The following is a 20,640-nucleotide window of genomic DNA, read 5'->3' as shown; positions in this document are numbered from 1 at the left end:
TATGAGCGTCAGTCCCATAGGCTCTGGGGGAAACTGGAGCTGTGGTCTACCCTACCCTTATCACAGAGGAAGGTATCACCAGGGGGAGGAAATGCGCCTCCAAATGCCTCACATCCTTTAGGAGCTCTTTATCTATGACCTCACCTGCCACTGCTGGGGTGGGGCTCCTTGTCCTCACTAGGGACTTGAACCCCAGGAGCCCAAAGACTTGCCTGGTCTACACAATCAGTATTGACAGAAATGGAGCTTGAACTCATATCTGTTTGGCACCCCCTGGTAGTCTACTATTTCCAGGACCAGAGAACCAGGAAATGCTGGTCACCTGGCTAGGATGACTCCCTCAGGTAGCTGTAGAGGGCATCAGCGGGGAAGCTAGAGTGGCCTGTCATTGGGCCAGGAAAGCCCTCGGAGCTGAAGGCAGAATTTCCCTGGTAGAGCCTGCTATCGAGGTATCTCTGTGTACTCAATTTGGACTCTCCACTTCTGCTCCTTAGAAAATCCCTCCTCCTTGAGCCCCAGCTCCCTCAACTGTACCGGAACTTAATTATCTCTGCTTCACAGAGGAAACTGCCCCAGAAGGCTTTGTAGGGGAATCCTGTCATGGAGGAAGCAGTGCTTCAAACTTTCCTCTCATCCTCACCACTTTGAGCAGTTTCTAAGCAGAAGACTCAGCCTTGCTGGAATTTTCAGGGACAGCAGCTCCTTGTCCAGTCCTAACCTCAGGGAGCATCTTTTTGCATAGATGTGGTGATGTGGGGACCCCAGCCTGTACTCAGACCCAAAACTCATAGGGTCCTGCATCACTCTTTGGAGATTTTAGTGCAGGGGCAATGCTACAAGAAGCTTGTCCTTCCCAGAGAGGGGGTCCTGGTCACTCCAGGCCACACCAGACACTTGAAGCAACATTGCTGGCCTTTGTATTTGTAGCTCTTGTCTACATCCCTAGCTGTGCACCTTACAGAGGTCAGTGCCAGTGTTCCCAAGTCCCTGACAATGTTGAGTCCTGAGTGGCCTGGAAGGATCTGAGCATGATTGACCCCCAACCACGTGTGGATTCTGTATCTATCCAGACAGATTTCAGTAAGGTCCACCTTGTATGGTGACCTTGCGGCCCCCTGCACTCAGTGCTCTCATGCAGTGGTCTAATGGGAGGGAGACAGGGAAGGTGAGGCCCAAACCATAGGTACAGTGGTAAAGCATCCTGAGCAAACAGGAAGGGGCGGTAATGAAATGAGAGTGAAATAGTTAAGAGAAGGCCTTGAGGGGACTGGTATGTTTGGGCTGGTGGCAGAGATGAGTGAGGTCTTAGCCCTCAAGCTAGACAGTTGGGTCATTTGCCTAATGGGGAAAGGAGACCCAATGTAGCAGAGAGGTTTGGGGACTCAGTTGAGACTGAACTGGACATGGCAAGTTTGAGACCAGGGCACCTCCAGGAAGGTTCAGTTGTAGCACATGGATCGCAGAGGTCGGGAAGAGATCAGGGCCCAAGATACATGGAAGTCACTGATAAAGAGAATTCCTAGCACTGGAAGGTTACACGGACCCAAACAGGCAGTGTGCTCAAAGCGTGCCAGAGAGACTGCCTTTTTCACTTCATTCCATGGTTCTTGGGGCAGCCTGCTCAGGCCAGTTAGTCATGGTGGACATGTCCATCACTCCACAGGTGGTGTGCCACACCTGCCCACCGGTGTCCTGCCCTCCTCAGCTTGCACCCCTCCCCGTGTACTCCCTCCAGGGCTGGAACCCCCCCCCCCACTGATGACTCTGTCCCCAGCAACAGTGTCATCAGATACCCAGAGGAGCCTCTTATTTGCCTCCCTGGAAAAGGGAGCTGCATTTAAAGTTTACAATAAGAAGAAATCAATAGACCAGAAACCTTAACTACTACTTCCCCTCACTTTTCTGTGTTTGCGACTGTTAAGGTCCGAAATCACCCAGTTGCCTCCCGCGACAAAGGACAGGACCAGTGATGCACAAGCAAGCGGAGTTTATTGAGCCAGCTAGCTGGAGTCAAGCTTTCTTGTAGGCACACAGGCCACACATGGGAAGTAAGACCCCGACCAGAGGGATGTCAGGGAATATATAGGCCTCATTGACCGTTACATGAGTCATAGCCCACGCAAATTCAACCCAGCAAATGAATTCAAAGATTAACAAGTGTCACAGCTCGCATCACAGTTCAACCACACAAGAGCATGTTTATCATAATACAATTTTTTTTAAAGATTTATTTATTTGTGCATACAGAACTCGGGTACAGGCCAGAGGCTCAGGAGCAGCGAGAGGCTTCACCAGAGACAGAGTGGGGAGCAGAACAGGCAGATCTACGAAGTACACTGCTGAGGGGAGCAGCGGGTGGGTCAGGAGAGATCTGCCACGCCATGTGGTCACCTCCGGGGCAGACGGGGATCGAACTCATGCGGAAGTGGCTTTAGTTTCTTAGTGCTGTGCTTTAACCCGCTGTGCCACCAGGGAGGGCCCTATCATAATCCAATTTTGATGTGTTTATCATAATCCAATTTCGACCTGTCCGAGGGATTAACACTAGGGTGTGGTATCTGCCTGCATATCTGTCTGGGCTTAGGGAGGGGTCACAAAGACACAAAGGAAGGAGGAGGGGCGGAATTACTTGTTGGGCCCAACAAGACTTGAGTCCAGATGAAGTGCTGGATGGGTACCTGGGACCTGCCTCTGTCTGGAGCTGGGCTAGAATCAAGTTGCAGATACACACTTTCCGTCAGGGCATGACAGGTGCTTGTGGAATGAGTTTCCTTTAGGGCTTTTGTGAAGTGCCAGGGCTCTCTCAAACTTTCCCCAGGACATGTTTGGGCAGGCACATTTTGGGCTTCCAAGTTCTTCAGTTCTGAGTGGACCTGACCTTCAGCTGCCCCCTCTGCCCCCTACTTGGCACCACTACCTCTGGGCAGAGCCTCCTTTCAGCATCTCCTCCAAGGGCCCCTCAGCCCCTCACAGGGGCGAGCGTTCCAGTGCCACCTCGCAGGCTGAGGACCTAACAGAAGGAGTGGCAAAGGGACAGGGAAGTAGGGTGGGGAGAGCATCGACCCTCTCCTCCAAGCCCTAGGGTCACCAGCTCTCCTTCAACACACTCACTCCCCACTCCCTAGGGCCACGTCCCTGTCAGGGTCATGCCAGGTGCCCTGTGTAGCCTCTTGAGAGTGAAGCAGCCCCCTTTGTGGTAGATGCAGCTCTGCCTTCAAGCCTGGCCTCTCCTCCCTGCATGACCTCAGGCTATGACTCCCACCTCTGAGTACAGGTTGGCTCATTCCCCACAAAGGGGTGGAGGCTCACTCTGTGGTTTTTTGGAGCCACTGGTGGTATGCAGAGTAGCTTTCTTTATAGACTGACTAGGTACCTTCTACCCTCAGTCCCTCTGTGAGAGACGGGAGGGGTCTGGAGCAGTCTTCAGAAATTTCTCATGTCCTGGTGGAGGGCATGGGTTTAGGCTTCCCTGATGGGGAGTTTCCCTGTGCAGACCCCAGCCCAGTGGCCCAATACCTCCCCACACAGGGCGAGTTGAATATTTGAGACTGACTGACTGCTAAGTGACTTAATCACTTGGATTTTCCTGGAAAGAAGCAATTGAGAACCAGAACAGGTGACTGTCCTCCCCAGTTCTCCCCTGTCCTGACTAGGAAGAGGTCATTCCAGCCACTAGGCTTCTAGGGCCAGACCTTGTGAGAACAGCTGCCCTTAGCTTTGTCCCTCAGCCTGAGGAAGGGAGGCAAGAAGCCCTTCTCTGGGACAGCACAAAGGACTCATGGAAGGGCAAGTGGGGTGGGGGTTCAGGGGTTCGAGGGGGTCACAGCATGAGCCAAGGCCCAAGGTGCGAAGTTTACCCTGGGGTCTTCATGGAGCTAGGTGAAGGGAGGAACTGTCAGTCAAAAAAGGAGAAGACAACTGGTAGTTTCTCTCTCAAATCTTCTTTGAGGCATGGGTGTGGGGGTCACATGGACAGGGGCACAGAAGCCAGACTCTGGATCTGAGCCCCAGCATGTGAGCGTGTGGGGGTTTCTGGGGAAGAGAGGACCAATGGGCACATAGAGGACTTTGCTGCTCAGACCTGGAGGTATCTCTGGAGGCCTGAGTTAGTCAAAGGGGATGTCCAGCATGAGCTTTGGGCCAGACTGAGAAGGCTCCTGTGCCCCCGTTGGGATGGGCCAAAGCTCTGTAGCTTAAGGATTTGCAGACTCTGGAGACTCGCTTAATTTCTTTGTGCCTCAGTTTCTCCGATATACAGGTCACTGAGTGGATTCCTCAGTTTAGGACAGCAGCAATGGCCTGATTCACTGCTTCCTCCCTGAGCCTGATCTGAGGTTTGGAAGAGAAAAGTTGATTTCTCACCCTAATGAGAAATCACTGGACCCTCCAAACTGACATACACACCTGTATGTATGTGTGGGCCTAGGGTTCCTCTTTTCCTCGAACTCTCTCTCCCTCTATCCTTGCTGTTTCCTCATGGTATTATACACAGTGTCTGATGTGGGGCTATTCTGTCCCTCCTCGTCCATATCCCCTCTGCTTCTCAGGCCATGGGCTGCTTCCACAGTGGCCGGGCTGCTTCTGCAGTGGCTAGGCTGCACTGGGCACTCCTCCCACAGAAATGGGAGGAGAGGATCAGACTAAGACATAGAAGTACCTTGAGCCCAGATGGCAGTAACCAAAGGAGCTAAACTGTTAGACCTCCATGCGCTTGCTCCTCTGTGTCATCAACCTAATGTCCTTCCCTGCACTGATTGCTGCCTGAGGAATTCCTGATATTTCCTCAGGCTTCACTTGTGTTACCTGCTGTTGGAAGCATATCGGGCAAGATCCATACCTGTCCCTCAATGCTGTCTAATCCCCACCACCTGTGCAGGGTGGTATAAGATCCAAAGGGTGTGATCTAGTGTCTCCTCAATCCCTGCCTCAGCCAAGGGAAGCTTTGGTTTGCTAAACTGGTCAAATGTAAAGGTTGAGGGCAGGCTGGGACAGAGCAGACTCCCTTCCTGAAGCAGGAGGGTTCACATCATGGGGTGAGGTTGGTGATACTTTCTGACTTGTCTCTTGGCACATGTTTTCCTGGCATTTTCTTTTGGCTCTATATTTACTCCTGTATTTGCAGGTATATATGCTGTCTCATATTTTCTTCCCAATGGAAAGCTGTAATATTTTTAACTTAAATTTTGTTTTTTCTGGTTGAGGTAATCTGTGTGGGTGGGAACTTTGGCCTGTAGCGGTTGATCCTGGGACTGACAGTGTGGCGTTGCTGCCCCCCAGTGGCAATTTAATTACAGATCTGGCACTAAAGGCTGAGCAGGACGGGAGAAAAGACATAAAACTGACAAAACTGTAGGGGAGATTTGAGCACCCAAATGCCTCTCATTAGTCAGGGAGTCACCGGTCCTCTCCCTCTAGATAACTCTAGCATGACATAGATATTCCCCATTCTGACTAGGAGCTGACTTGATTCTGGGCCCCAGTCAGGGACTTTGCTTGCACCATTGCGCTGGGAACGATACAGGCAAGGTAGGAAGCATTTAAGTTAGTCTCGAAAGTAGGAACTCATCTTGCCGAGTCATGATCAGGCCTGCAAGGCTGAGGTGACTGTGTGGTTAAAGGTGTGTGTTTGGGCTGGTAGCTATGGTAGTAAGGAAATAGAAGCAGTAGGTTAGAACAGGCAGACCTTTTTTTTTCTTTTTTCTTTTTTCTATCCTGAGTATGGAGACAAGGCCCAGAAGACCCAACAACTGGAAAATTGGTGTCAGACTAACACTGTCACATTTTCATTTTCAAAAACTCAACCTGGTTCCCCATAGACCATGGATTGCCAGAGTGGGTTCTGAAGGGGCCCATCTGGTACCAGGGAGGTCTGTATTAGGGCTGCTAATTCATCAGGCAGGAGAGTTAAGATCTGACTCAAAATGAGATACTGGCAACAAAACAGTTTTTCTGAGAATGGTTTATTTTCACAGATATGTAGAAACCAGTGTAAAACAAGAGAATGTGCCCCTGAGTCTTGTGCCCCTGAGCCAGACATGGCTCCTCTGTAAAATAAATACACTTCACATTTCACAAGGTAATAAATAAATAAATACATACATAAATACATAAATATATAGGATAAAAATGAGAACATAATCGCAAAGTGGGAAATTAGATACTTAGCAATTCTTCTCCCTCCCCAGGAGAGGTAAATCATTCCAGTCCTGGACAATGTGAGAGATGTCTCAGAGTCTTCAGATATTCTGTTTTTTCTGGCTTCCCAAGGCCCTGAGTGAGGTAAGAAGACCCAGAGAAGGAACTGGAGGTCACCCTGAAGATTCTAGGGCTTTGTGTTATTTGTAGGTTTGTTCAGAAAATTTAAAAGGCTATCCAGGTAATAATTCAGTTTGCTCTTAAAATCATTCCAGTTATCCTCAACAACAATGGGGTTTTCCTGCAAAGACACCAGAAAGGAGACATTAGATGAGGCCAAGTCAGGAGTGATGATAGGCTGGGATCAGGTCATAGCTGAAGTTCCCACTGCAAGGGCGTCTCAGGGCAGCTTACCAGAGAAGTGGAGTTGGGAAGGCGCGGCCAGAAAACCTGTGGAGAGAGACCAAAGCCAACAGTTAAAGCTGCCACTTTTGAAAAAGCAACCTTTCCCAGAGGAAAGGTTGACAGTGTTCACAGAAACACTCAAGGAGTTCACATACCTCAAGATTCTTCTTGATTTTCAATCCAGTCTCGGAGAAGTTTTCGGCGGCTTTCATGAATACCTCCAGGTTTAGCTTCAGAAGGTCCTCATGCTAGGGAAACAAAGACTATGCATTAGTATACGAGGTTACAGAGTTGGAGAGCGCCCTTCCCATGGCCACACTGAAGTTATCTCCAGTTCTCCATGTTCGCTTTCTGGGACATCCTTGGACAACACCCTCTTGCAGCTTTTGCCCCAGGGGAGTGCTTGAGCTCCCAATATGCAGGGCATAGAGATGAATCCCATCTCCGGGCATGACCTCCTCCCTCCAGGGTGCATCTAAGCCTAGAAAGAGTCTGGGTGGATCTTTCAAAGGAATAAAAACAATTTCCTAAAAGACCTTCTTCAAAAAACAAGCAAGGCTGGCCAAGGGGAATAATTACATTAAGAGACCAGATATCAGAGTTAATGCCTCCGGTCACTGAAAGGCTCGGAAAATCATGAAGAAAATCACAGACACCCCTGCATGGAGATGAATGCAGCACATGAATCTTCAGAGACAGGAAAGCGCACATCATCCATACAGTCAGGAGAAATCCAGCTTGTTGTTTGACCCAAGAAATGCCATGAAAGCAGGGTGAGACAAACACTGAAGCCAGCCGGAACTGAGAAAAATCACTGATTTTTCAGGGTCAGTCAGGGTGGAAGACTACGTACGTCAATTTTTTAAGAAGAGGAACGCAGGGCCCTCCCTGGTTGTGCAGTGAGTTAAAACACAACACTATGAAGCTATCGCTGCCACTACATCACGAGTTCAATCCCCAACCAAGTGGGTCACCCACATGGCGCGGCAGACCTCTCCTGACCCACCCACTGCTCCCCTCAGCAGTGTATTTCAGTCCATCTACCTGTTCTGCTCCCCACTCCATCTCTGGTGAATCCTCTCACCCCCAGCACCTCTGGTCTATACCCCACCCAGTTCTGTATGTATAAATAAATAAATCTTAAAAAAAAGAAAGAAAAGGAAAGCAGAAGACATATTCCTGGGGGAAATTTTAGTCAGCCAGTCCTACGGCTGCACCACTGAAAACTGGCCTGTAGTCCTTTGGTATGGGTAACCTAGAGCTGCATTTTCGTTTTTCAGGTTTAACGAATCACTTTCATTTTACATCCCTCGCTGGGGAAATGTACTGAACACCTGTCAATCACCAGACTATCTGGAAGCTACCCTGGGAACTTTATGCACACATACCATTTAATTCTCATAAACAACCCGTGAGACAACTGCTGTAAAGCCTGCTCATGGACGCAAAGGCTGCAGGTTGGTCAGGTGCAGTAACCAAGTCTGCAGCTACACAGGTAGGAGGAGGATCAGGACCCAGGTGGGTCCAAGTGTGGGGTGAGCTCTTACCCGCAGAGTATATTTGTCACTTGTGTTCAGGGATTCCTGTAAAGGCTGAGAGAGGGAGAGGTATCCATTAGTCCTGTTGGCCTGAGGCCCCCATTCATCCTGCCCTGCCCCATGCCAAGTGTATCCCAGCTACTCACTTGTGAAGGTGAAGTGGCCCTGTGTAAGGTGAAGATAATTTCCTTGATCTCTGGGTGAGAGCTGGGCATCCCTAGTGCCTGAGGCACTTGGAGTCCAAGCAGGAGCAGGAAAAGGTGCGAGGTGGGGAGGCTGTTCATGTTTAGGCTGGCAAGACGCGTTCTCTCTTGTTCTGATCTGCTGTGGTGTTCTGAAGTGTCCAAGACAACCTCTGTCTTTTATATGTATATGCAGTGGCCAACCCACATGGGAGGTTTGTATTATGCTACATCGGAAAAATCTTTATCTGACATGGAACCTCCATAGAAAACCACAGCCTTATTCATCACTTTCTAGTACTAGAATAAAGTGAAACCTGGAAAAAAATTACTCAAAGGTTATCTTTTCATCTTTCCAAGGAGGATACGAGATGGGCTGGCCACTGGAAAGAGTGGAGACAGTAGGGAAGGACCCTTTGACAAAGGAGGAGCCACCTGAGTCTAAGCTCCCTTGAACCTCCTCCCCAGTGGGACTTGGCCTTGTCATCCCTGGAGACCCTGTCCTCTGGTGCCAGTGTTGCCTGGCACAGCCTTGTCCTTCCTGTGTGGTGGGGTGAACAGTATCTGGCAGCCTGTCACACAGCCACTATCAGTTTGGGTTCATGCTGTGACACACATGCTTGACACCCCCTCCCAACACTGAGTTATTGATATGGAAGTCTCCAGTGGTTGGCTTCATGGGCATTATGCAGCTTCCTCTGTAGCCTTTTTGTTCCTGGTGGATGTCAGATGGTACTCAGACATCAGATGCACACTTTCATATCAGCCTGACTGTGCCCGGTGCTGTGGAGTCGTACCAATTGTTGGGGCCTGACACACCCTCTGTGAGCACACAGGAGCTAGGTTTGGGAACCTCAGGAGAGGGTCCTTAAGGAAGCCGTCCCTAGGTGACATAACAAGGGACTTGGCCTGCGGAGATTTAGGAGGTAAATTAGCGAGGACTGAGGTGTACAGGTAGGGAAGAGAAGAGAGTGACACTTGGTTTCAGTCTGAGCCTCTGGTGGTCAAAGAGAGAGTTGGTTGATGGTGGTCTAGATTCCAGTCTTGGCTGAAGTATGGGTTTGGCCCAGTGGGAAGTATTTTAAGAGCACTGAAGAAAGCAGGGACTGACCATGGCGAAGTTCATGAAGGACCAGCGAAACAGCAGCCAGGGAGGAGGCAAGGGAACCAGGAAGCTAGTAAAGAGTGTGATGGAGACATGGGCAAGAGTGAGATGACTGGCCTGTATTAGGGGCAAGAGAGAAGCAGGATGGAAAAGCCAGGAGTCAAGAATGTGGTGTGATATGGTCAGGTGAGGAGATGAAGGATAGGAGGTCAAGTTGAGGCAAGGGAATATGGGGGTTCAGGCTTCTGAGCAAGAGCAGCTCTGGTGAAGGCAAGTGCGAGGAACTACTGCAGGTGAAGAGACTGTGGCAGTGAGGTGAGAACAATGCCCATCTTAATTCATGCAACTCCTGGGTCAGGCCTGGACCAGGAGGAGCCCCAGCATCCAGATACACTCTAATTTCACAGAGCAAGCGGAGTATCTCTGGCACTAGCAAAGTGAGGTGACACATGGGGAGCCTGAGGGCTGGGTATCCAGCTGGCACAACTCAACTTCCACAAGCCCTTATTAAGTACTTGTTGTGTTCAGGCTCTGTGAACAAAGCAGACGCCACCCGTAAGGCACATAGTCTTGTGCTCAGCCCACACCTCCGACCCATGGCTTCATCAACACTGGGGAACTTGTTAGAAGAGAGCTCCCTCATGCCTCACCCCACAGTCTTCTGAATGGAAAATTACATTTTGAATGTTCTTACACCACATCCATGACATTTAAGACATTTTGATTTAAAATAGTTGGTTCTAGTAGGTTCTAGTTTATGCCCCAGTGACCTGGGACTTCTTGACTGAATATTGGTATTTTGGTGTGACCTTATGTACAAAATTTGGGAGGAGAGGAAGGTTGTATACAAAAACCTGTGGTTTCTTACAGAGAAAAACCTCTATTTTTCTTAAATGTAAATGGATTTTTGAGGGAATTTTAAAGCTCAGTGGATTTTTGAACTAGAGACTAAACATTCTGGCAGATGTTTCTTTAGAAGTACTTTCACTAAATTATCGAAAAGAAAAAACCTGAGTACTGTTGTAAATCTTGACACTGACAGCATTTGTTTCTGGTTTTAGAAAGCACTGGAAAGTGTATTAAAGGGAGAAAGAGATTTAGGCTCATGCTTGGAACCTTGGAAGTGGCCTTATAAAGTTTTTAGCCAGAGGGGAGTGGGGCCCTTCTCTGGTTCCAGGTCCCAGGAAACCCAGTTCAGCAACATGGGAAGAATGTCTGGCAAGAGTCAAGGCAATGGGGTAGCCAGTAAGGAGGTGGTGGCAAGATTTGGGACCATAAAATGTAGGGAGCACTGGGTCGCACTAGGTTGATTCCAGTGAAGATAGGGAGAACTAGATAGAGGTTGAAACTCCAGCAACTACCTTCCTACTTGGCACTAGGTTCTTGGTAGATCATTTAATTCTCACAATGGACCTATGAGGTGTTATTATTATCCCTATTTTATGAGGAACCTGAGGCTCTAAGAGGCTGAGTTGAAGCTAGAAAGTATCATTCCCAAAACTGAATACAGGCTGATTGATCTCTCTGACCTTAAAGAGTGAGCACCCACCCCAATAGCACTCGAAAGTGTTAGATTTGGAGGTGATACAGAATGGTGGAGAGGGGAGGGGAGGTGGTGGATAGATGTGGACCCTGGGGTTATTAACCAAGAGGTCACTTGGGCCCCTAAAGCAGCAATTTCAGTTTGTAGTGTGGTGGGGGAGAAGTTGATGGCCATGGGCTAATGATAGTAAAGTGAGACAGAGAGGAGAGAAGACTTTGAAGAAGCTTTAGACTGAAGGAAAGAGAGAAACAGGTAGCTGAGAAATCAAGGGTCAAAAAAAAGGTGTTTCCAGCAGAGAAGCTTGAGTGTTTCCCTGCTGGAGAGAGCTGGGGATGGGGGTATGCATAAGAAGGGCTCCCAACATCAGGTATCACATGGCCCCCTGAGCAGAGAGATCAGGGACTGGCCACTTGGGTGGACTCAGTCCATGCCAGTATGGTGGCCAGAGGAGACACTCAAGTTTGAAGGTTTGTAGAGGTGCTGTTAAAGACATTTGAGACAGAGAAGGAAGGATGGAGCTGACCGCCTGGGAATGACATGGAGGAGCTGGCAGTCTAGAATGAGAGGGCAAGGAAGTTGGGGGAATCTAGGTGCAACTTGGGACAGAGTTAGCCTGGATACCCCTCGAGGGAAGGGGCCACAATAGGGAGGGAAAGGAGAAACAGAGCCAGGAGGCAGGATGTGGTACCTCCCCAAGAGAGGCCCATTGAATGCAACTCAACATCTATTCCTGTGTGTGGAACAGAAAGTCATAATCTACCAGGCAATTAGAATTCAGCAGGGGCTGCCCAGCTGCCACTGTGGAAACCAGGGCGTGACCTCCATGGAGTTGCTATGACCTGTCAAGGGAATCAGCCCCACCCCCCCTGGAAGCCTCTTTTGAGGTTTGTCTTGACTCTAAAGGAGTGGTTTCAGGTGAAATCACAGGAACTCCTCTTGCCTTCCCCTAAGACCACAGTCCCACCTGGTCCTTTGGGGAGGCGTGGCCCTCCCTGTAAAAAAGTGATTCCACCCCGGGTGGGTGTTTGCGTCACTCAGCCCAGGGAAAGTCTCCTCCGCAGTTTGAACTGATTGCAATCAGGAAGGGAAATTAGCTGATGGTGCTCTGCCTGGGTAGCTCATGGGAGGCCCTGCTAGGCCTGCGGCGGAAGAGCCAGCCCTGGACTTCTGCCTGGGGTCTTCGGAAAAGAAAGCCCCTCCTGACAGTCCCTTTAGGCCTGGCTCTGTCCTGTTTGTGGTTGGGACTCACACTGGAGCCAGTGTCTGAGGCCCATTTCCTTGGGGCTCATTCAACCAGGCATGCATGCCTACTCCTTAACATCCCACAGACCTGGTGGTATTTTTCTGGGGTAGCCACCACCAACAGGTCCTAGTCATCATTATGAACTTCCTTGCCATTCCTCCCATAGCATCATGTGTCAGATTTAGTCTCCATGACCTCAGTGGCGCTTCTACTCGTAGCCCTGGCTACGCCTTGTGGTTTTGTCAATGCAAACGGCAGCTCATGGTTCCTAGTCAACCAAACAGTTCTATCAATTTTTATGAACCCATATGAGTAGAGGGCTCAGTTAAAAGTCACCTAAGTGTGGGCTCTCCCTTGTGGCACAATGGGCTAGGACACAGCACTGCAAGCTGACCACAGCCGCCTCAGTGCAGGTTTGATCCCTGGCCTCAGAAATGATCCACATGGCATGTGGGTCTCTCCTGATCTGCCCGTTGCTCCCCTCAGCAGTGTACTTCGTCAATTTGCCTGTTATGCTTCCCGCTTTGTCTCTGGTGAACCCTCTTACTACCCCGCACCTCTGGTCTGTACCCCAGTTCTGTATGCATAAATAAATAAATCTTTAAAAAAAAAAGTCACCTGGGTGGCTGGGTGGGTTCAGATGAAGAGGCCTGGCCTCTTGTCATACCCAACTCAGTATTCTTCCCTCAGTTTTCCATCTCACCCTGCAGAGATCCAGCCTCCTTGGGGCCCACCTCCACCCCAGGTATAGTCTAATAGAGAAGACATTCACAGTTGAGAATTAAAACCTGGTGGTGGGGAAAGCCTAGAAATGGAACAGCCTTGACCAGCCTGGACTTTTGAGGAGGGCTGGAGAGGTAGGGCCTGAAGGATGATCTGGAGGCAGGCAGATTCAGAGGAGGCACTCCCAAACAGAGTTGGGTTTGTGGACGCAGAGGTACTGTCTGTGGATCTCAAGCCTGATGGCTCTGCTATTTAATCTCTGTGGAGATGCATATCATTCTTGCTACTAATATGTGTGTGGGCTTTGAGCACCTATCACTCTCCCAGAACACAAAGATTTGGAGTGTACATTCCAGTTATGGTCTTTATATTTATCTCAGTGAAAAACAGAGGCTGGGGGGGGGAGGGTGATGAACCTAGAGCGCCCTCGGCAGCATACTCCCCATTCTTAAAAAACTGTCCCTGCAATGTTAGGCAGCCATGTTGAAGGCTAGTAAGAGAGTGTTCCATGCTCTTAAGCCACCGTGCAGAGTGGTTCAGCCTTCAGGGAGCTTGTGGACCACATAGAAGGTATTGCCAGGCTCTCTGACAGAGAGGGGGAGCCCAGTAAGGGTGGATTGCAGAAGGGCAGAGATCTCCAGGGGTCTGCAGGACCAGGTCTAGTCAGATACAGACACAGAAATGTCTAGGTGGGCTCAGATCCAGGCTGCCCTCTCACCTGTACTCATTTCATGCAGTAACTTTTAACTCTTCTTGATAAGGTAAGGCAAAGTCACTTGAGAATGTTTTTTCAAGTTTTACTGATCTTAACTTCCACAAAGTGATGAATACGTTATTGTGTTTGTTATAGAAATTATATATCAGAAAAGAGTATCAACCCATCTGAATACGTTATTGTGTTTGTCATAGAAATTATGTATTAGAAAAGAGTATCAACCCATCTGGGGCTCTTCTGCAAACCCCACTATCACCCCATTTCCCACTTTGCCATGGTGCTCATAAGAGAGGAGTCAAGCCAGGCCACTTCAGCCTTCCACAAAGTCAGGAAGGATGACAATAGTTTCCAGTTGCTTCTTATCCTCCTTTCCCTCAGAAAGTCAAACCCAGCCCTCAGGGACCTGTGGAGCCAGGTCTATTGCTACTGGTACATCATCTCTGAAATCCAGAACATCCTGGCTAACACCTCTTTGACTAGCTGAGGCCACTCTGGGCACAGGGACAGCCTAGCTCAGCCTCAAGGCCTGCGACGCTCACAGGCTGTCTCCCTTCCCTCTGCAGGAAGCTGAATCAGTGGTACATGCTGAAGGTAAGAGCTCAGCCTTGAGTGCCCCCTGCACAACCTGCCATCCCAGCTGGTGACTGGTCACTGCCCTGGACTTAGGTGCATTATGCGGGGATAGTGTACTAGCTATTTTTCTCCAAGAGTGGGGATTCTAAAAGTTTATATTGGGTTCTTCCGTTTGGGTTCTTCTCTGGCAGTTGATTCATGAGGTTTCCCATTCACCCAGGCCCCTTTCCCTGTCTGCATGGAGCCAGGAGGTGGGCAGGGCCCTGCTTTGGCTGGGTTTAGCTGGCATTTGCTGGGACCATTTCCAGGGCCATGCCCTTGGGACTGCCCTTGGGGCAGGACATAGCTGGTGAGGCAGAGGACTGGGGGAGATGATGGAGGACGCTGATAGAGAATTGTCCAGAGAGGAATAAGAAAGATATCAAGACTGTGAGGAAGACAACACTTCCCCAACTCTACTGCACATACTGTTTCTCTGCAAAACAGAGAATTTGGCTGCCTTCCTGAATTTCTCAGCGAACTTGGTCAATATCTCTAGCTCATCTTTAACCATCAGCAAAAATCTGAAGACACTGGAGGCATGTGAGTGCCGCTCGGCTCTCCCTGTCCTTAGCCTACTCTAAGTCAGAGTGCGTGGCTTTGCCTTGTACTTTCCCAAGCAGGAAAAGCATCTTTCACCCCCACTCTGCCCTTCCCTGCCACCAAGCGCCCTGGGGTTCGAGTCAGGGCTACCAACCAGTATCTCTAATCAATGGCTTCTTACTTCTAGCGAGACCCTAGTTGCCTATCTGGTTTCCCTGATGAGTCAGCCTCAGGAACTCCTGCAAACTTTGCCCATACCCCTAGCCACATTCCAGGTAAGCTACCACCTGGGCTGGATGTCCACTCTCCACACTGAGCATCACACCTCTCATGCCCCTGCCACCTTTCCTATACCTTACCCAACTTTCTGATTTCTTCAAAGGGAGAAGAACACATTCAAGCTAAAGACTTTAATGAATTCTCTAGGAAGTTGAGTATCTTCCTGGAAACCCTAGTGGTCTTGGGTCCTAGGCCTTTAAAATTCCTCCCAGTATTGCAATTAATGATCTACTTTGTCATAGATCTCAACTGCTGATATCTGGCTTCTGAGTGGGGCTTTTATATAAGTTCATTTATTATCCACCCTATTGTGGAGTTATTTATTTTAATAATGGGATTCTTCTCAGCCTTTTTCATTTGTAGCTCAGGTTTCAGAAGGGTTCCTTCTCCTGTGAGAAAAATAAATGTTTTATAAGTAGTCACTTTGTAAAAGAAAAATATAGAGTCACTTTGTGCCCAGTGTTGCACATCTAAAGAGTTTCTCCATCAGACTCTGGTCTGAGTTACAATTTCCACACTCAGAAATTAATTTTTTTAATGCTGTGTTTTGAGTCCTCTCACGATTTTGTCTGTGTATCTCCCAGTTCCATCTGGAGTGGGCTCAGACCCTCCTCCTCTCTGGCTTGGTGACCACCGCCCACCCCTCCCCCTTGCTTATGCCTGCCCTCTGGACCTGTACCTCCCGGTATCTCCCTGCCCTGTCCACTTCTCATCATTCCCATGGGAAGCCCCATCCTGACCCAGACACAATTGCCTGAATTCTCACCACAGCAGCCAGGCCAGGTGGCTTCCAGTCTATTTCAAGGCTGTCACAGCAGCCTTTGTGGACACTTCTCCTTACATCACTCCTGTTATAGTCCCTTCAGTGACTTATAATTAGTCCATTTGGTTCAAGCCCCAGCAGAAACACAATTCAGCTTGCTTCCTAAGAAATTCCCTAGGGAGTGTAAGGGTCAGACATCAGCCAAACTAGAAGCAGTTGCTCCAAGCAGAAGCAGATATTCGGGGGCGATACCTCATTAACGTTTGTCACCACTGATTAACACAAGCCCGGGCAGAAAAATAAGTTCCAGTTCCTTGTCAAAATTTTCCACCTGGCCTGCTCTCCCCCTTCCTAGGCCTATAAAAACCCTTCTTGGCCTCCCCTCAGTGCAATTTCTGACCTCAGCTCTCTCTGGGGTTAGTGAACCGTGGCCGGGAGCACAGAAATAAACCTACTTTTGGTTTTACTATCTCTTTGCATCCTCCCTACTATGTTGAACCTTTCAGTGAGGATCCACAGGGCTCCTCCCAGTCCAGAGAACAAGTGGTCTTTGGAATCACGGGCCCCGAATATAGGATCCTGGTTTTCTAAAGGTCCCCCACCCCTATTCTTTCATGCCCTTCTAATTCCTAAGATCATACCCATGGGTCTGTGGGAGAAGAAGAATGCAGACCACACCACATGGTTGTTCTATTTTTTTATATTCTAAAGTTCTCCCACTGGACTCAGTATAAAACAACTCTAATGCCAGACACTAAGCAACTGCAGTTTTGCCTTCTTCTTAGTGAGTGGGGACCTGGAGGCCATTTTCCTATTTAAAACTACTGCCTCTGGATTAAATGACAGTTTGACAGGATTTTTGAGTAGGATTTTACCTATAGCCTTGGAAAAAGATGATCAACATCCATCCTTGTGCCTTTCTGAGCCAAGACAACAGCCATTAGGACAGAAAGCCCTAAAACCCTCTGCCCTCCCATATTTGATGGAGCCAAAATGTAGGCACAACTCAGAGATATTGAAAGTTAAGTTTTAATCATCACAATAAATCAAATATCACAATAAATTGATTTATATAAATTCTGAGTTCTCAGTGCATGTAAGAGATACATGTAATTTATCTTAAATTTGCCAGAGTTTAAGATGGAAACACTTCCTCAACTATTGAGTCTTAATTTTTCCCACATACTCTCTTGTGTCTGGGTCTTAATAGATTTGCAATGTTTTTTCTATCTGGAAACCTTTTTTAGATTTCATTACTGACTCACATTATTGTCATTTCAGTGAAGGTGTTCACTATTTCATGAAGCTGGACTCAATTTAGGAGACTCATGACTTGGAATGACTGTACTTCATTTCTAATCGATGCCTAATCAGCCACGGCCTGCAGTCATCAACACCAGGTAGGAAGTGGATTTGGAGTCTACGGTGCCCTCTGGCCTTGGTCATAGTAACTATACTGACCTCCCTAGTGGTTATTTTCTTAACTAAAATTACCTTGCAGTCTATAGTTATGTAACAGCCTTCATAATAGCTCACTTCATAATAGCCTTCATAATAGCCTTCTCACTCCATATAGCATATAGCAAAATACCAAACACATCGCAAAATACTATCTTCTGTCTCCATGAGTTTGATTACTTGAGGTACCTCATGTATGTGGAATAAAATATTTATCCTTTAGTGACTGGCTTATTTCACTTAACACAAGTTGTCTAGGTTCATCCAACTTGTAGCACATGTCAGACTGTCTGTTTTGTAATAAGTAACAGATATTTATTTCTTATAATTCTGGAGGCTAGGAAGTTCAAGATCAAGATGCTGACAGATTCATTATCTGATTAGCGGACCTAATCTGGTTTATGGACTGCGGTCTTTTCACTTTAAAGTGACATGGAAGAAGAGGCAAGGGAGTTCTCTGAGAGACTCTAATTTTCTTTTTTGCATAGAAGAACTAGGGTGTTGGCCAAAGGTTGGGGATGGGAATGAAAGGATTCACCAGAGACAGTGAAGAGCAGAGCAGTTGGATTGACTGAAATACACTGCCAAGGGAACCCGTGGGTGAGATAGGAGGGATCTGCTGTGCCATGCAGGTCAGCTCCCTGGCAGGGGATAGAACACAGGCCATGGCAGTGATAGTGCTGAGACTTAACTCTCAGGTCACCAGGAAGGTTCTCTCTCTGGGACACTCTTTAATAAGGGCATTAATCCTACTCATGAAGGGTCTAGCTACATGACCTAATCACCTCTCAGAGACCCACCTCCAAATCTCACTGAGAATTAGATTCTAACATGTGAAATCAATAATATGAATTTGAAAGGCAGAAGCCTATCTGTAGCAGCAGCAGCAGCAGCAGCATTTTTTCATAACCAAAATGTGGAAACAATGTTAAGAGTTATCAACAGATGAATAGATAAATGTAGAAAATCAGCCTTATAAAAGACAGTCTGACACATGCTACAGGTTGGATGAACCTGGACAATTTTGTGCTAAGTGAAATATGCCAGTGACTAAAGGGCAAATATTTCACTCCATATACATGAGGTACCTTGAGTAATCAAACTCATGGAGACAAAAAGTAGAACGGTAGTTGGCAACAGCTGTCAGGAGGGGAGAATGGTGTTTTGTTTAATGGGTAGATTTTCAGTTTGGAAAGGTGACAGAGTTCTAGAGATGGGTGTTGGTAATGGTTATGACCATGTGGATGTGTTGTATGTCACTGAACTGTAGCCTTAAAAGAAGTAAAATTGTAAATTTTATGCTTATTTTACCATACTAAAAAAAAAAAAAAGAAGCCTGGCCTGGATGTTTTCTCAGTACTGAGGTTCTTCCTGAAGTTTCTTATCACCAGAACTCTCAGTGTAGCGACAGGCCCTTTGGGCACCAATCTCAGGGTGCCCATTCCTGGTCCTTCTTCACGGTGTGGTCCTTGGTCCCTTACTGATCTGGTGACTGCTTCTTAAAGACTCAGTTCGGTCCCTCCCTGGTGGCGCACTGGATAAAGTGTAGCAGTATGAACCTACCGCAACCACTGCAGCACGAGTCTGGCCAGGCAGGTGACCCACATGGTGTGGCAGACCTTTCCTGACCTACCCACTGCTCCCCTCAGCAGTACATTTGCCTGTTCTGCTCCCCATGCTGTCTCTGATGAATCCTCTCACCCCCAACCCCTGTACCTCTGGCTTGTACCCCAGGTCGGTATGCATAAATAATATATCTTAAAAAAAAGACTCAGTTCATGATCAGTCAGTTCATGGCCCTCCCAACAACTCATTGTCCCAGAGGAAGTTACCTGCTCTCCTTTATGTGACCTCCAGTCCAACTCCCACTCCCTGTACCAGCAGTTCTCTGTTTATAAGACTATGTTCCAGGTCTGGAGGTTTCCATGGTGAAGCTACATTAGCTTCCTCCCTGTACTTCCCTGTGGGAAGAGGCCTGGGTCAGAGATACTGCACTAGCCTGGGAGTCCAGAGAAAATAGACATTCTGGATTCAGGTATGGGGCAGTCCAGGTAGCAAGCAGGTAGAAACCTCACATGTCGATGACTCTAGTGGTTGGCAGCCTATTATTCACTGAAGGATCAAGTGAACAAGGATCAAGTGCAAGTCTCACCTTGTATATTCATGCTCTTTCTGTTTGACATTTGTCAGTTGATTCTCTTGTCTTGCCTTCTTCAGTCTAGAAAGTTTTTGTAATTGTGCTTGGTTTTGAAGTATTTGAAGGGCAAGACATCTTATTTTATTATTTACATTAAGAAGTGGAATATAGAGCAGACATACAGAAATGGCATAAATTATGTGTGCATAGTTTTACAAATAACTATAAAGAATCGTGTATGTGCGTGTGTGTGTGTGTGTGTAAAACCAGTGCTCATTGAAAAAACACCACATTGCTAAAGGTCCGTAATTTCCCCTGAGTTTACCCTCTGATCATGACCTCTACCCCCTTAGTAGCAAGCTGTTAGCTTGTATTTTATGGTGACCATTTTCCTTGTAGATTTGCCAACTACCTATATGTTCCTAAAAAGTATAATTTGGCTTTATCTGTTTTAAAATGCTAAATGATGGATTTGAGTTGATTCTAGTTTGTGCTATAAACAGATTTGCTGTGCATAGTATTCCTGGTGTACATGTACATTTTTTAATTAGAACTACAAACAAAAAGAATGCAGGGAAGCTCTAGAGATGCCGAAGTCCAAAATAAACAAATTCCTCCCAAAATGCAGCTCTACAAAATACCTTTATTTTAGGACCTCTCAACTTTAGAATTGTAAAATGATAAACTTATGGTTAGCCATTAAGTTTGCAGTTTATGTGTACCACCTAGGAGTTGCTGGATCACAGAACATATTCCAGGAAATGTTTAACAGTTTTGCAAAGTTGTACAATTTGTACTCTTGTCAACACTATTTGAAAATTCTTGCTATACATTCCTGCTGATGTATCAAATTGTAAGACTTTTCTAAAAGGATCTTATTGTGGTTTAAATTTGCTTTGTCCTGATTACAAGTGAAGTTGAAAACATTTTCCTAAGTTTACTGATCACTTGGATTTCCTCTAATACAAAGTGGATGTTCAACCTTTTGCTTCATTTTTTGGTGAAATATCTGCATTTTTTTTTATTTATAGGATTTTTGAAAAATACTGTAGATACTAATGCTCTATGAATTAGATGTGTGGCAAGTTATCTTCATCCACTCTTTTTTCTTATCTTGTCAAGTCATGATATCTTTTGAGGAACCAAATTTCTCCATTTTAAAGTAGTTAAATTTTTTTTTTATGGGCAGTTTATTTTGTATCTTGCTTAAGAATTGTTTCTTTTCTTTTGAGGCTGTCTGACTTTTTCTTTTTTAAAAT

The sequence above is a fragment of the Condylura cristata genome, unplaced genomic scaffold (genome assembly GCF_000260355.1).
Source record: "Condylura cristata isolate star-nosed mole 26May11 unplaced genomic scaffold, ConCri1.0 scaffold00021, whole genome shotgun sequence".
Classification (NCBI taxonomy): Eukaryota; Metazoa; Chordata; class Mammalia; order Eulipotyphla; family Talpidae; genus Condylura; species Condylura cristata.
This window is presented reverse-complemented; position numbering follows the sequence as displayed.